This window comes from Sturnira hondurensis, unplaced genomic scaffold (genome assembly GCF_014824575.4).
Source record: "Sturnira hondurensis isolate 20B ecotype Veracruz unplaced genomic scaffold, ASM1482457v3 Scaffold0006566, whole genome shotgun sequence".
In the NCBI taxonomy this organism is placed as follows: domain Eukaryota; kingdom Metazoa; phylum Chordata; class Mammalia; order Chiroptera; family Phyllostomidae; genus Sturnira; species Sturnira hondurensis.
The window spans coordinates 1,380,782-1,398,534 of record NW_028079197.1 but is presented as its reverse complement, the minus strand read 5'-3'; positions in this window follow the sequence as shown (position 1 = coordinate 1,398,534).

Genomic DNA, 17,753 nt, shown 5'->3' with positions numbered 1-17,753 from the left:
GCTTGGGTTGCAGGCCAGTTTCCAGCAGGGGCCAGTTCCCTGCAGGGGATGCACGAGAAGCAACCATACATTGATGCTTCCTTCCTCTCTCCTTCCCTTCCCCTCTAAAGATAAATAAATAAATTTTTAAAAAAGAACTTAAAAAAAAGAGAGAAAATATTCTAGGTAGTTAAAGGGGGCAGGCAGAAGCTATCTACTCTTGAGCCTGAAGCTAAAATTGCCTTTAGTTCAAAGTAATTTGCATACCATTGAGGCACATCTTGGGGCTCATTCTGGACCCTCACACTGCCATTAGAATCCTGGGTCCAGAAGTGTTCCCTCTCTCACCCAGCTCCCTTTTGCCTTCTGAATCTGTTATTTGACATTGCTAGCTGCTCCTGTGTTTGTTTTTCATACTCCATTCTTGCTGCTTTCCCAAGAATCTCTCCTCCACTTTCCTAACCACTTTCCCATCAGCATTTAAATATGTTAATTTATTTTCCATCTTAAAGAAAACCAAAAGCCCTGTCTGGTGTGGACAGTGGATTCATTGAGTGCCAGCCGGTGAACCAAAAGCTTGCTGGTTTGATTCCCAGTAAAGGCACTTCATTGGGTTGCAGGCCAGGTCCCCAGTAAATGTATGAGAGGCAACCACGCATTTATGTTTCTCTCCCTCTCTTTCTTCCTCCCTTCCCCCTCTAAAAATAAATACATAAAATCTTTTTAAAAATCATAAAACTCCTGCCTCAAAATTCCATGCTCTTCCTCTTAATGCTCTCTTCCCACTTAAAAATAAAAATTTTTTAATGAATTGTATTTAGTCATCATGTCTATTTTCTCACCTCCCAGTCACTGTTCATTCTACTGTGATCTGGCTTCTGTCCTTACTACTGTCCCCTCTCTCCATATTAGTTTCCTATGGCTGCTGTAACAAATTACCACAAACATAGTATCTTAAAATAACATTCATTTACTGTCTTATAGTTCCATAGATGTCTGACATGGTCTCACTAGGTTAAAATTAAGGTGTAGACAAGGTTGCATTCCTTTATGGAAGCTCTAAGAATGCATTCCCTTGCCTTTTCTAGTTTCTAGTTTCCACATTCCTTGATTCATAGTTCCCCTTCCTTCATCTTCAAAGCTTGCAATGTTGGCTATATTTCTTCAGTTATCTCTTCTATAGTCACATCTCTTTCTGACTACAGCCAGAAAAAATTCTTCACTTTTAAAAAATTTTTATCTTTTAAATATATTTCATCAATTATGCTATTACAGTTGTCACACTTTTTTCTCCCCTTTATCCCCTTCCCACCAGCATTCCCCTCCTTAGTTCATGTCCATGGGTTGGACACGTAAGTTCTTTGGCTTATTCATTTTCTATACTATTCTTAACCTCCCCGTGTCTATTTAAAAAAAAAATTATTTGCTTTTAAGAACCCTTGGGAGGCCCTGGCTGGCGTAGCTCAGTGGATTGAGCGCCGGCCTGCGAACCAGACGATCGCGGTTCAATTCCCAGTCAGGGCACATGCCTGGGCTGCAGGCCGGCTCCTTGCAGGCTAACTACCAGCAGGGGAAGCACAAAAGGCAACCATACATTGATGTTTCTCTCCCTCTCTCCTTCCCCTCTAAATAAATAAATAAAATCTTTAAAAAAAAAAAGAACCCTTGGGAGTCATTGGGTCGCCTGAATAATCATGGATAACTTCCCCATCTCATGTTATTTTATTTACATCTGCAAAATTCCCTTTTGTCGTGTAACCTAGCATATTCACAGACATCAAAGATTAGGACATGGGGGACATTGTTCTGTTATCCCCTGCCTCAAATGTTCTCACTGAAATTACCAAAGACTTCATTGATAAAAACTCCAATTGGTACTCTCAATAATTGTCTTACAGTACTTTTTGTCTACATATGAGAGTGTTGATAAACTCTCAGTTCTGTATTCCTTCTTTTCCTTTTATGACCAGTTCTTTTCTGTCTTTCTGATTTTTTCTACTTTGTCAATTAAACATTAGTGTACTCCAGAATTCAATCTTCAACCAAATTATTTTCTATCCGTACAAACTCTTCTTATGTTATCCATTTCTATGACTGAAACTGAAGTTGTGCACTGATGATCACATTCATAGTTATCTCTTGAGTTCAGACTATATGTCTGAATGTTTACAGTAATATCTTTTGAAACTTTTAGTTTTTAGGCTTTATTGAGACATAACTGACAAATAGGAATGTATATATTAAAGGTGTATAACTTGATGTTTTGTCATGTGTATGCATTGTAAAATGATCACCTCATGAAAGCTAATAATATACTCATCATGTCACAGTTACTATTTATTTTTGGCATCGTGAGAAGACTTAAGCTCTACCTTAAGCAAACGTCAAGTATGCAATACATTATTCTTAACTATAGTCACATTGCTGTACATTGGATTTCCAAAACTCATTCATTTTGCATGGGTAAATATTTGACCGACATCTTAATTCCCCCTTATTCCTGACTCTGGAAACCACTAGTTTTCTGTTTGCTTCTATGAGTTTGACTATTTTAGGTTCTACATATAAATGATATTATGCAGTTTTTACTTAGCATAACAATAATCAAAACATTATGATACTGGCATAATGTACACCAGTGGGATAGAATAGGGAGCCCAGAAATAAATCAACACATTTATAGTCAACTGATCTTCCACAAGGGTACCTAGAACACACAATGGGGAAAAGGACAGTCTCTTCAATGAATGGTAATGAAAAAGTGGATATCCATATTCAGAAGAAGGAAATTAGTACCTTATCTTGCACCACATACAGAAATTAATGCAAAATGGATTAAAGACTTAAATGCAAGACCTTAAATTGTAAAAGTACTTGAAGACAAAAGAGAAAAACATCTTGACATTAGTCTTGTCAATGATTCTTTTTGTTATGACACCAAAAGCATAGGCAGCAAAAGCAAAAATAGACAAATGGGATTGCATTATACTAAAAAGCTTCTATATAGCAAATGAACCAATAAAAAGAGTGAAAAGGCAAATCTATGTCATTGGGATTTTCAAACCATATACCTAACAAGGGATTAATATCCAAAATATATAAGGAGCTGATATAACTGAATGGCAAAGAAGAAGAAGAAGAAGAAGAAGAAGAAGAATAAGAAGAAGAAGAAGAAGAAGAAGAAGAAGAAGAAGAAGAAGAAGAAGAAGAAGAAGAAGGAGGAGGAGGAGGAGAAGGAAAAACCAACCTGATTACAAAATGGGCAAAGGAACTGAGTAGACATTTCTTTTGTTAATGTAATGATTTATTTATTTATCTTATTTTAATTATTGTGCAAGTACAGTTTTCTTCCTTTTACCCCCATCCCAGGCCACCCCTCAACCCTCCCCACCTCCCTCCCATTTCCACCCCCTCATTGTTTTTGTCCATGTGTCCTTTATATTTGTTTCTGCAAACCCTTCCCATTTTCCCCTGAAATTCCCTCCTCTTTCCCCTGGTCCCTGTCAGCCTGTTCTCTATTTCAGTGTCTTTGGTTATATTTTGCTTGTTTGTTTGTTTTGTTGATTAGTCTCCTGTTAAAGGTGAGATCATATGAGTAGACATTTCTCAAAAAAAACCATACAAATGGCCAACAGGTACATGAAAAGATGCTTAATGTCATTAATTATGTAGAAAATGCTAACCAAAACCACAATGAGATATTACCTGATACCTATTAGAATGGCTATCATCAATAAATCAATAAACAATAAGTGTTGAGGACAAGATGAAGAAAGGGAACTTTGATATACTGTTGGTGGAAAAGTAAATTGATATAGCAGAAATGGAAAACAGTATGGTAATTTCTCAAAAAATAAAAAAATAGAACTATCATATGATCCAGAAAGATCACTTCTGGATATATATCCAAAGGAAATGAAAATAGAATTCCTAAGTGATATTGGTACTTCCATCTTCATTACAACACTATTCATAATAGACAAGGTGTGAGAATAACCTAAATGTCCTTTCACAGACAAATGGATAAAAAACTGTAGTATACATAGATACAGAGGTGGACAAAACTAGGCTTGTAGTTGTAATCCTAATATACAATACAACAATAAATAAAAATACAAGAAAAAACTGTCTCATATACTCATAACTATAAACCTACTTTTCGTCATCCCTGTATATACACAATGGAATATTATTCAGCCTTTAAAAAGAAGAAATTTCTGCCTTTTGTGAAAACATGGATGAGCCTACAGTCACATGTTTATATGGATATTTCAAGGGTACCTCAAATTCAGCATGTTCAAGAGGGAACTCATCAGTTCCCTCCCCATCTCTCCAAATCAGCTACTTTTCCTGATTTCTTATTTCAATGATACCACTATCTACCTAATTGTTCAAACCATAAAAATTCACAACATTCTTCATAACATTCTCTCCCAGGCAAGCACCAATCACCTCTAATCAGCAACAATGTATGCTACTTTCTCTCAGGGTTACTTTTGATTCCATTTTTAGTGTATTATCTCAATTCTTGACCTCAACACTTCTCTCTTAAGATTTTTACAAAGATTCTTAGGGTAAAGTCACAGCAATGGAATTGCCCAGGCAAAAGGCAGTTCCATTTTTAAGTTTCTGAGGAAATTCCATACTGTCTTTCATAGTGGCCACACTAGTCTGCTTTCCCACCAAAAGTTCAAACAAACATATATGCCCCAATGTTCATAGAAGCACAATTTAAAATAGCCAAGTGCTGCAAGCAACCTAAGTGCCCACCACTTAATGAGTGGATCAAAAAACTGTAGTACATTTAAACACCCATTTATGATAAAGGTACTCAGAAAAATGGGAATAGAGGGAGCATTCCTCAATATAATAAAGGCCATATATGAGAGACCTACAGCCAACATCATACTCAATGGGAAAAAAACTAAAATTCTTTCCACTAAGATCAGTAACAAGACAAGGTTGTCCACTTTCAAAGGTTCTGTTCAATATAGAATTGGAAGTTTTAGCCACAGTGATCACACAAGAAAAGGAAATAAAAGGCATCCAAATCGGAAAGGAGGAAACAAAACTGTCATTGTTCACAGAGGACATGATAGTTACCTGGAAAATCCTATATACTCTACCAAAAAACTGCTCAAACTAATAAATCAATTTGGCAAAAACAGTGGGTTATAAAATCAATATCCAGAAATCAAAGGCAATTTTGTATACTAATAATGAATCAGCAGAAGCAGAAATCAAGAAAAAAATCCCATTCGATATAACAAAAACAAAAATAAAATATCTGGGAATAAACCAAACCATGGAGGTAAAAGACCTGTATGCAGAAAACTACACAACACTGAAGAAAGAAATCAAGGAAGACACAAACCAATGGAAACAGACACCATGTTCATGGATTGGAAGAATTAACATCATCAAAATGTCCATACTACCCAAAGCAATTTACAGATTCAATGCAATACCTATTAAAGTTCCAATGGCATATTTCACAGACATAGAACAAGCACCTCAAAAATTTATATGGAACCATAAATGACCTTGAATAGCAGCTGCAGTTTTGAGAAAGAAGAACAAAGTAGGAGGGTTCACAATACCTGATACCAAACTGTATTACAAGGCCACTGTAATCAAAACAGCCTGGTACTGGCATAAAAACAGGTATATAGACCAATGTAATAGAACAGAGAGCCCAGAAATAAACCCAAATCTCTACAGTCAATTAATATTTGGCAAAGGGGGCAGTAACATAAAATGGAGTAAAGATAGCCTCTTCAACAAATGGTGTTGGGAGAACTGGACAGCTACATGCAAAAAAAAAATGAAACTCAAGCACCAACTTACACCCTACACAAAAATAAATTCAAAGTGGGTAAAAGTCTTAAATATAAGCCATGACACCATTGAAGTCCTAGAGGAGAATATTGGCAGAAAAATATCAGATATTTCATGCAGCAACATTTTTACTGATATGTCCCCTAGAGCAAGGAGTATAAAGGAAAGAATAAACAAATGGTATCTCATCAAAATTAAAAGCTTCTGCATGGCTAAGGAAAACAGTATTAAGATAAAAAGAGAAGGAAATGTATGGGAAAACATATTGCCAATGATACCTCAGACAAAGGTTTAATCTCCAAAATATACAAAGAACTCACTCGACTCCACTCAAAGAAGACAAGCAACCCAATGAAAAAATAGGGAAGGGACTTGAACAGACACTTCTCCAAGGAGGGCATACAGGGGATCCAGAGACACATGAAAAGATGCTCAATATCGCTAGCTATCACAGAGATGCAAATTAAAACCACAATGAGATACCACTTAACACAAGTCACAATGGCCATAATAAACAAAGCAAAAAACAACAAATGTTGGAGAGGTTGTGAGGAAAAGGGGACCCTTTTGCAGACTGGTACAACCACTATGGAAAACAGTATGGAATTTTCTAAGAAAACTAAAAATGAATGTGCCTTTTGACCCAGCAATTCCACTGTTAGGAGTATATCCTAAGAACCCTGAAACATCAATCCAAAAGAACCTATGCAACCCGATGTTCATAGCAGCACAATTTACAATAGCCAAGAGTTGGAAGCAATCTAGATGCCCATCAATAAATGAATGGATCAAAAAGCTATGGTGCATTTACACAATGGAATTCTATGCAGCAGAAAGAAAGAAGGAGCTACTACCCTTTGCAACAGCATGAATGGAACTGGAAAGCATTATGCTGAGTGAAATAAGCCAGGTGGTGAAAGACAAATACCATACGATCTCACCTTTAACAGGAAGCTAAACAACAAAACAAACAAGCAAGCAAAATATGACTAAAGACACTGAAATAGAGAACAGGCTGACAGTGACCAGAGGGGAGTGTGGAGAGAATCACAGAGGAAAAGGGGAAGGATTCACAGGAACAAGTATAAAGGACACATGGACAATAACTAAGGTGGGGGGTGGAAATGGGAGGGATGTTGGGAGCATGGGGGTGTGGTCAGGGCTGGGAATATAAAACAGAAAACTGTACTTGAACAATAATTAAATTTATAAAACACAAACAAAAAAGACAAAAACTGTAGTACATTTACATGATGGAATACTATGCAGCAGAAAGGACTTCCTACCCTTTGTGACAGCTTGGATCTATCTGGAGAGCATTGTGCTAAGTGAAATAAGCCAGGCAGTGAAAGACAAATACCATATGATCTCACCTATAAGTAGAACCTAATCAACAAACCAACAAGGAAGCAAACACAACCAGAGACATTGAAATTAAGAACAAACTGACAGTTATTAGAGAGGAGGTGGGAGGGGATAATGGGGGGGAAGAGGGGAAGGGTTGTCAAGGAACATATATAAAGTTCACATGGACAAAGCCAAAGGGGGTAGGATCAAGGGTGGGAGGTAGGGAAGGCTGGGGTGACGGGGAGTGGTAGGGGGAAATGGAGACAACTATACTTAAACAACAATAAAAAAATAAAAAATAAAAGATTTTACAAAGACCTTCTTGCCAACCCCTTTCCTCTCAATCTTTTGTCTATTCAGTAATCAGAAGGACCTGTTTAAAGTTTATCTTCTTAAAGTTCATCCCACAGTTTTTTTTTTTGTTTTTTTTTTTTTGCACCTTGGGAATAAAATTGAATTTCTTTATCTTGGCATACATACACCTTTATGACATGTTCTCATCATTCAATTTTCAATTAATCCCATGCCTCCCCCAACACTCAACTCTGTATCCATCAACCCTCATGCCCTTTATTTTAGCATTATTTTGTTTTCTCAGGCTTTGATGACTTAGCTAATTTGGTTTCCTTCCTGTGAACATTCTCCCTCCCATTACCCCAATCATTAGCCATTTAATAAAGACATACACAATACAAAACACTAGGAAGGAGAAATTGGGTATAGAGACAATTTTAACTATATAGCTTTTTAAAATTACATTTACAATTAATATTTGAGAAAGAAAGCAAACACATACAATGGGCTAAAGATGGTTTATTCAATAAATGGTGTTGGGGAAATAGGAGAGATACATCCAGAAAAATGAAATAGTCTACTTTTTTACACCATACACAAGAATAAATTCAAAATGGATCAAAGAGTTAAACATTGAAACTGAATCCATAAAAATCATAGCAGAAAACAGGGAGCAAAATCTGGGATATTGCCCATAAAATTCTTTATATTGGATATATCTCCCCAGGCAAGGTAAACAAAAGAAAAAGTAAAGGAAACTACATCAAACTAAAATGTTTTTGAGCAGCAAAGGAAAACATCAACAAAATAAAAAGAAAACCCACAGAATTGGAGAATATATTCACCAATACATCTGATAAGGAGTTAATATGCAAAATTTATAAAGAACTTACAAAACTCAACACCAAAAAAACCTCCCAGCCTAATTAAAAAGTGGGCAAAGAACCTGAATAGACACTTCTCCAAAGACAACATACAGATGGCCAATAGACATATGAAAAGATGCTCAATGTCACTAATCATCAGAAAATTGTAAATTAAAATCACAATGAAATATCGTCTCACAACTGTCAGAATGGCTAACAAACAACAAGTGCTGGAGAGGATATGGAGAAAGCAGAACCTTTTTGCACTGTTGGGAATGCAGGCTGGTACAGCCACTGTGGAAAGCGGTATGAAGATACCTCAAAAAAGTAAAAATGAATCTGCCTTTCAACCCAGTGATCTTATTTCTGGGACTATATCTGTAGGATCCCAAAACACTAATTTGAAAGAACATAAGCACCCCTCTGTTCATTGTGGTGTTATTTACAATCACCAAGATATGGAAGCAGCCCAAGTGTCCATCAGTAGATGAGTAGATAAAACAATTATGGGGCATTTACACAGTGTAATTCTACTTTCTAGTAAAAAAGAAAAATTAATCCTTTGCAACAGTATGGATGGACCTGGATAACTTTATGCTAAGTGAAATAAGCCAATTTGAGAAGAAAAATATTACATAATTTTAGCCATATGTATGCTCTAATAAACAAACTGAACCAACAAGGAAAATAGGGACAGACGCATGGAAGGAGAGCAGTATGACAACTGAGGGAGGAGGTCAGGGGTGGAGGGATTGAGCAAAAAAAAAAAAGACTCGTGGACATGGACAACTCTGTAATGATTGCTGGGGCAAAGGATGTAAGGGGACTGAATGGTAGTGGGAAAATACAATAAAGATTAAATTAAAAAATAAATAAATTTATTTTTCATTACTCAATTAATACTTTTAGTATATAGTCTTATCAAAATTGTTTAGCATTTATTTATTTTTTTGATTTTTTTCTTTAATCTTTATTGTATTGATTGGTATGGGAGGGGGAAATTGTTTAACATTTAAATCCTTGCAGATAAATCTGATGTTCTCTGATTACCCACTCCCACTGTATATAGTGTTCTGCAACTTGCTCTTTGACTCAATTCTATGTCTTAGAGACCTATCTATGTTAGTGCAAAAAGATTTACTGTATTCTTTTTAATTACCACTCACTATACATAGTATGGTCATGCTTAGGTATATGCAGACATTTGGTATTGAAAGACATTTAGGTTGTCTTGTGATTTTCGCTTTTATGAATATTGTTACAGGGATTATCCTTATAAAAATGCCATATTGTGAACATGTGAAAAAATGTTTCTCCATGGCAGATACAAATAGATTGTATTTCAGTGACACGGAATACTGGCTTTGATGTAGACTATTGTGAGTTTATTTTTTTGTCTAACTGGTTCACAAGTTCCTATAGAGAAAGGACTGTATCTCATGGTTTGTATATCCTTAGACTTAAATAAAGTCTGGCATATAATATGTGCAGAAAAGCCTCTTGCCAAACAAATGTGCCTGGCTGTTCTCATTAAATAAGGGCTTCTTATTGTCAAAAAGGCTTTGTTACTTCTCTTTTTTAGTGTGGCCTTTATCCAATTATCAGTAGTCCTATGCAAGGGCCCTCTGAACCTTAAGCCTGTGGCAGTGTTTCTCTATCTGCTCATTGAGAGAAAGAGCAATTACATTGACAGAAATACCTGTTACAGCTATTTGAGTATACTTTTGAAGGCATCACCATCTGAGATGATCCTTTCTTCACTCTCTTTATAGGCCAATGTACTTGTATTTCCAGCACCCACCCTCTTAGAAGGTACACACCTTTGAGATGCTTTACTTTCGTTTCCTCCTTGCACATAAAGTGATAGAAGATCCAGATGATTTTTAATTCTCTGACTATTTTTAATTCTTAGTGCCTTGTCTGTAAAATGAAGATGATATTTATCACTTATCTCCCCCACTATATGCAAAGAAGTAGGATATGCTCTGAGACTTTCAGACCATAGTGATACAGATATTGCATGCAGTAACAGTGGAAAGAGGGATTTCCCTCTTAGTCCATAGGTGTGAATGCATATATGCCCTATCCAACCCATGATACTATGCCCCTTTGGGTCAGAGAGGGCATCTCATTCTGTCTTTATTACCTGTACCTAGCACTCATGTTTAGCTACAATGTACTGTAGAATCAATGTACTGGGCATCATAATAGTTAAATAGGTACAACCAATATTTATTTTTCATAATTTACTATGCTAAGTTCTATAATATCATTTCTTTCAATCACTGACCTAATGTGCTTGAGTGCCTATTTTGTGTCAGCCACTGTGCTAGATGCTGTTGATACAGCTGTGAACAAGACTAGGCTGTCTGCATTATCATGGGATTTCAGTCCAGTGATCTTACAGCATTTGTTAGGGGCAGTGATGATGAGACTCTTCATCCTGCTTCATTAGAACACAAGAACCTTCTTTCAATCCCTCTGTACCCTAGGACAGACTTTTCTGTTAGGCCTTGCAAAGGAAGCCTACCTAGTATAAGGTCATTGGTGACAACTTCTCGTGCAGAGCACTACAAAGTGAAACAAAAGTAATTCTCCTGTAGTACTTATCATGGTATTTAGAGATACAGAATATATTTCCCTAGACCCCCACTCTGTTTTCCTCACATAACCATATGTTTATTGATGCTATTTTGTCATTGCCATCAGTGTCCTTCATTTTCATGCTTTACTCCAAAACCATTAATACCCTTCTGTTTCCTGTCAAAAAGCTCCATGGATAGAGACAATGGTGGGGGGAGTGAAAGTGGGAGGTGGGGGCTGGTAGGGCACAGGACATTAATGGGGAAAATAGGGACAACTGTAATTGAACAATTAAAAAAATAAAAGCATCAGCAATTCCACTGCTGGGATTGTATCCTAAGAACCCTAAAACACCAATCCCAAAGAACCTATGCACCCCAATGTTCATAGCAGCACAATTTACAATAGCCAAGAGTTGGAAGCAACCTAGGTGCTCGTCAGTAAATGAATGGATCAAAAAACTATGGTACATACACACACTGGAATTCTATGCAGCAGAAAGAAAGAAGGAGCTCCTACCTTTTGCAACAGCATGGATGGAACTGGAAAGCATTATGCTGAGTGAAATAAACTAGGTGTTGAAGGACAAATACCATATGATCTCATCTTTAACAGGAAGCTAAACAACAAAACAAACAAGCAAGCAAGATATAACCAAAGACACTGAAATAGAGAACAGGCTGACAGTGACCAGAGGGGAGAGGGGAGGGAATTTCAGGGGAAATAGGGGAGAGATTTAGAGGAACAAATATAAAGGATATATGGACAACAACTAAGAAGGGTGGAAATGGGAGAGAGGGGGGAGCACGAGGGGTGGGATGGGATGGGAGTAAAACAGAAAACTGTACTTGAAAAATAATTAAATAAACTTTAAAAATAAAAGCATCAAAAGACCCAGAACAAAGAGCTCCTCATTGTCTAGGACTACATGCTAGATTTATTCTCATTTCTTGGTCTTTCTTTGCTTGTGCTTTGCCTTCAGCCTATCATCTTTTTCCCCCCATTTTTTTTATTTAATTATTTTTCAAATACAGTTTTCTATTAATCCCATCCCATCCCATCCCCGTGCTCCCCCCTCCCTCCCATTTCCACCCTGCTCAGTTTTTGTCCATGTATCCTTTATATATGTTCCCCTAAATCCCTCCCCTATTTCCCCTGAAATCCCCTCCCCTCTCCCCTCTGGTCACTGTCAGCCTATTCTCTATTTCAGTGTCTTTGGTTATATTTTGTTTGCTTGTTTGTTTTGTTGTTTAACTTCCTGTTAAAGGTGAGATCATATGGTATTTGTCCTTCAACACCTGGCTTATTTCACTCAGCATAATGCTTTCCAGTTCCATCCATGATGTTGCAAAAGGTAGGAGCTCCTTCTTTCTTTCTGCAGCATAAAATTCCATTGTGTATATGTACCATAGTTTTTTGATCCATTCATTTACTGACAGGCACCTAGGTTGCGTCCAACAGTTTATTTCTGCCAAAGTGATTTTTCAAAGTTCAGCTCCAATCTTACTTCCAGAATGGTACTATTACCAACCATCATCTCATTCATCTTCGAGCCCAACTTAAGTACAAATGCCAATGAGCTGTTTCATAATTGCCCATATTCTCTCCCTAACAAGATAATAAACTCTTGAAGAATGATACCATGTCTTTTATCCCTCACACTATGAGGCAGAGGACAAGAGGTGAATAGAGAGTCTTATTAAGTTAGAGCATCATTCAAATGCCATCTGTGAACACATGAATGGGTGGGAGATGCTTGAATCAAACAAATTAGGTTAAGCTTGTGATTTTGTAACATTTTATTTTGTTCAAATTTCAAGTAATATTTCTGGATCACCTCTATGTACCAGGTACTGTGCTAGATTTTCATGATTCATTTTCACTCATGATTAAAAATGTCCTCTTGCCCTCAAGATTCACATGATCTAGTTAAACAACAGAGAGGTTAGAAAATTAATGTACTACTGTGTGATAACTGTAATAATCAGTGTATGAAATGGAGGAGACATGACAGTTCAGGAAGTCTGGCTTTGGTCCACCTGAGACTGGGCTTTGTAGAGGAAGTCAGGCTTAAGCAGATTTTTGAAAGAGGCATATAATGTAAGCCATATTCAGCCTACAGGAGACAATAAATCTCAACTACTCATGAAGTTTTAGACCAGACCAAATGGAGATAGGTTATATCAACTCCAATCTCATGGAAGGAATGTGCTTCCCCTGTGGAGGTTTTTAGGTGACTCTTAGATCTTTGAGTACCTTCAGAAGATCCCTGAGCAGCCAAAAAATTTTTGGATTTCCATAAATCTAAGTTACCTGGCATTTCTTGGCAGAACAAGGCCCTTTGGATTAGGTCCTAGTCTAACATAATAGCTGTTTAAAGTCTTCAGAGTACACTTATAAAAACAAAGTGGTGTATTGACTACAACGTGTTTGACATCTAAGGTATCTGTTGCTTGGCTAAACTTCATTACACTCATCAAACATCTGTAATGCTAAATAATCATAGTCACACCTTTGTCTAAGGATAAATGCAATTACTGACTATACAAGGGAAATTAAATTGGCTTAGCAAGCTTCCACATGCCAACTCCAAGCTGAAAGAACACAAAACTCTATTCTTATTTCTTGGCTGCACACATTTCAATACTCTGTTAATGTGTGGAGAAACTGTTTAATTTATTTAAAAAATCATACTTAGAAGCATTACTAAGAAAGTAGTAACATTTTGGAATTCAGCTCCAAAAGCAGGAGACCTGAGCTCATACTTCCAAACATTTGGAGGCTAACATCCTACCTGTTCTGGAGGCAGTTTATCTTCTGAAATTGGCTATTGGGTTCTGAAAAGCAGCAGGACAATCAAGAGAATCCACAGAGAATCTTCACTTTTGGCTAGACTTGTGGGAGAGCAGGTGGTTGAGAGTAATTAAGGTCTGATTCCTGGTGGTCTCTCACCAACATAATTAGGCACCTTCTACCACTAATGAATCTAACACTCATGTTGGGCTATTTGAATCATCCAAGAAAGCCTTGCATCACATTCAGTAATGATCTTTAGGCTCTCTATCCCCAGAGCTCTCCTGTCCTCACAACTGAGGGTGGTTTTAATCACCTGAAAGTTCAGCCTAGCTCTAGGATCTAGAGCCAGTCTTTTCTAAGACCGTGGGATTCTCAGGTGCCCCCGAACAGTAGCTTAGCATCCGAGGCATTATATTTGATCATGATTTGACTTTGGCTATCAGTATAACAGTTAAGATTTTCTTTTGTTCTCATGACAAGGATCTGTTCTTGAATCTCAGGCCTTATACCTGGGTTTCTGTGATAGACACCTGGTCTTGGATCTTTTGTGCCTAGGTCCCAGCCTTGATTTATGTCTAGCCCTCTTAGAAATTGTATCTCTCTATTCCACTGGGTTTTCTCTGCTAACTTCTACCAAACAAGAAGTTCCTAAATGTCTAACCCTGCATCCCACCTATCTATCAGAGTAAGTACTGTCTTCCTACATCTGCTTGATCCTCACGTTGACCTTCTACTTACCTCAACCAGCTGTCCCTTTCTTTTAGCTCTGTGTGAGAAGTATTGCTCCCAAGGCCACCTCTCAAATCTTGAGTACTGGTGATTCCCTCTCCTTTTTTTATGCCTTAGCACACTTAGGCAGTTTATGTGTTTTCTTTGCCTTTTAGTAGCCATTATCACCAGAATTATCAGTTGGGATTCTTCTGTTCCTCAAAAAGTGACAAGGAAATGAGACAGTCTTACCTGCCCACACATTGCTTGTTGACTTCAAAGACAACTTCAATGGTCCAGTGCCTTTTAAGGCTTTTACCTCAAATAATGGAGAAACAAAGAGGGTATATAAAGTAAAAAGTCCTTATACTCCTGTATAATTCCTAACAGCCTTGTTGTCATGGCACCTTGATTTATGCTCTTTTTAAATTTGTTCTTATTTCCACCATATTTCCAAATCTTTTCTCCTTTGTTTGTATGACAAAATTTTTGATTCTGTTAAAACCCCTTATCCTAGTAATTACGTGTATTCATTTATCCATTCAACAAAATTTTAGTAACTATTATGTGTTGAGCACTATAATAGACACCAGGAATATAATGTTGAACAAGAAAAATCATGCTCCCACTGTCATGGAGTATATCTTCTAGTTGGAGGAAGATTATTAATGAATACAGAAATAAAGTACATATGTAAGAAAATGTCAGATAACAGTAAGTGCTATGCAATGAATTAAAAGAAAGTAATGGAAGAATTACTGGAAGCCTACAGACAGGTTTTTAAAAATATATTTTATTCAATATGCTCTTACAGTTGTCCTATCCCCTCCCTTTATTTCCATCCACCCTGCACTGCCCTCCCACTAGCATTTCCCCCACTAAGTTCATGTCTGTGGGTCGTACATGTAAGTTCTTTGGCTTCTCCATTTCCTATACTACCCTTAACCTCCCTCTGTCTATTTTCTACCTACTATTTATTCTGCTTAGTCTCTGTACCTTTTCACCCATTCTCCCCCTCCCTGCTGATAACCCTCCATGTAATCTTCATTTATCTGGCTCTGTTCTTGTTCTAAGTGTTTGTTTAGTTTGCTTTTGCTTGTTTTTTTTTCTTTAGGTTCGGTTGTTGATAGTTGTGAGTGTGTTGTCATTTTACTGTTCATATTTTTATCTTCTTTTTCTTAGACACATCCCTTTCACATTTCATATAATAAGGGCTTGGTGATGAACTCCTTTAACTTGACCTTATCTGGGAAGCACTTTATCTGCCCTTACATTATAAATAAAAGCCTTGCTGGATTGAGTAATCTTGGATGTAGGTGCTTGCCTTTCATTACTTGGAATACCTCTTTCCAGCCCCTTCTTGCATATAAGGTTTCTTTTGAGAAATCAGCTGATGGTATTCTGGGAACTCCTTTGTAGATAACTCTCTCCTTTTATCTTGCTGCTTTTAAGATTCTCTCCTTATCTTTAATCTTGAGTAATGTAATTACGATGTGCTTTGGTGTGTGCTTCCTTAGGTCCAACTTCTTTGGGACTTTCTGAGCATCCTGGACATCCCAGAAGTCTATTTCCTTTGCTAGATTGGGAAAGTTCTCCTTCATTATGTTTTCAAATAAGTTTTTAATTCCTTGCTCTTCCTCTTCTCCTTCTGTCACCCCTATGATTCATATGTTGAAATGATTAAAGTTGTCCTGGAGGTTCCTGAGCCTCTCCTCATTTTTTTAAATTCTTTTTTCTTCATTCTGTTCAGTTGAATGTTTGTTTCTTCCTTCTTCTACAAACGTGGGTTTGAGTCCCAGTTTCCTTCCCATCACTGTTGGTTCCCTCTGCATTTTCCTTTATTTCATTTTGCAAAGCCTTTATTATTTCCTCAATTTTGTGACTATACTCAATGATTTTTTGAGTATCCTGATTACCAGTGTTTTGAACTGTGCATCTGATAGGTTGGCTATCTCTTTATCACTAAGTTGTATTTTTTCTGGAGCTTTGATCTGTCCTTTCATTTGGACCTTTTTTTTTTGGTCTTGGCATATCTGTTACATAGTAAGAGGCAGAGGCTCATGTATTTGCTAGGGTGAGGCAACCCACTTGGCTCTTGTGGAGCTATCTGTGAGTTAGGGTCCAAGAGGGAACAATGCCACTTGCTTGGCTGGCTTACAGTCACTTCCTCCACTACCCACAAGCAAGTTGGGCCCTTCTGGTGCTGATTCCTGGGTTGGTGGATTTGTGTATGTTCTACAACCCTGTGGGTCTTTTCAGTGAACTCTCCTGTGAGGCTGCGAGTTTCTCCCACCATCAAAACCCCCACAGGTTTTTTTTAGTCAGAAATTTTGAGGCTTTATCTCCCTGCGCTGGAACCCTGGGTTGTGCAGTCTGTATCTCTCCCCAGTTGTTCCTCCAAAATTATCCACATACAAATGTGGGACTGCCCAGTACTCTGGCCACCACTTAACCATGAGTCCTCTCCACCCTGGCTGCCCGAGACAGCTTTTTTTGACATGGTAACATTTATGCTTGGAATTGAATGGTATAAGACAGAAATGTGAAAAGCAGGAGGAAGAACATTTAGAAACGAATAGCTGGTGCAGCCCTGGCTGGTGTAGCTCAGTGGATTCATCATGGTCCTGTGAACCACATGATCTCAGTTTGATTCCCAGTCAGGGCACATGCCTGGGTTGCAGGCCAGTTCCCAGCAGGGGACTCATGAGAAGCAACCATACATTGATATTTCTCTCCTTCCCTTCCCCTCTAAAGATAAATAAATAAAATCTTTAAAAAAAGAATAGCTGGTGCAAAGGTTCTAAGACAGGTTGGCATTCTGAAAACAAAAAGAAGGCCACATTTATTGAAACATAGAGGCTAAGCAATAGGAGAGTGGTATGAATAAGTTCAGAGAAGTTAATTCAACAGAACTTGGTCATGGGTTGAATGCTGGGGTTGACAGTGATGGAAAAAGTAAATTAGGAATAACTCCTATATTTTGCATTGCCCATTGTGTATTTTGGGTAATACTGCTTTCCAAAATAGGTAAGACTAGTAAGTAATTTGTAAGGTGAGGGAGAAGGAAAGATAGATGGATTATTAGTTTTTTTATAATTTAAGTTTGAAATGCTTATCAAATATGCAAGTAAAAATGTCAGATAGTGGTTTAGGATATATAAATTTGAGAATCCTCAGTATATTGATTATACAAAGTGTAGATAGATTACAAAATGGTGTCTAGGACTGATAATTAAGACACTAGACACTGTAACATTAAGAGGTTTAGCAGAGGAGAATCTGGAAATGAAGGTTGAGCAGAAGCAACAAGTAGGCAGGAAACCAAGGGCATATTATCAATGA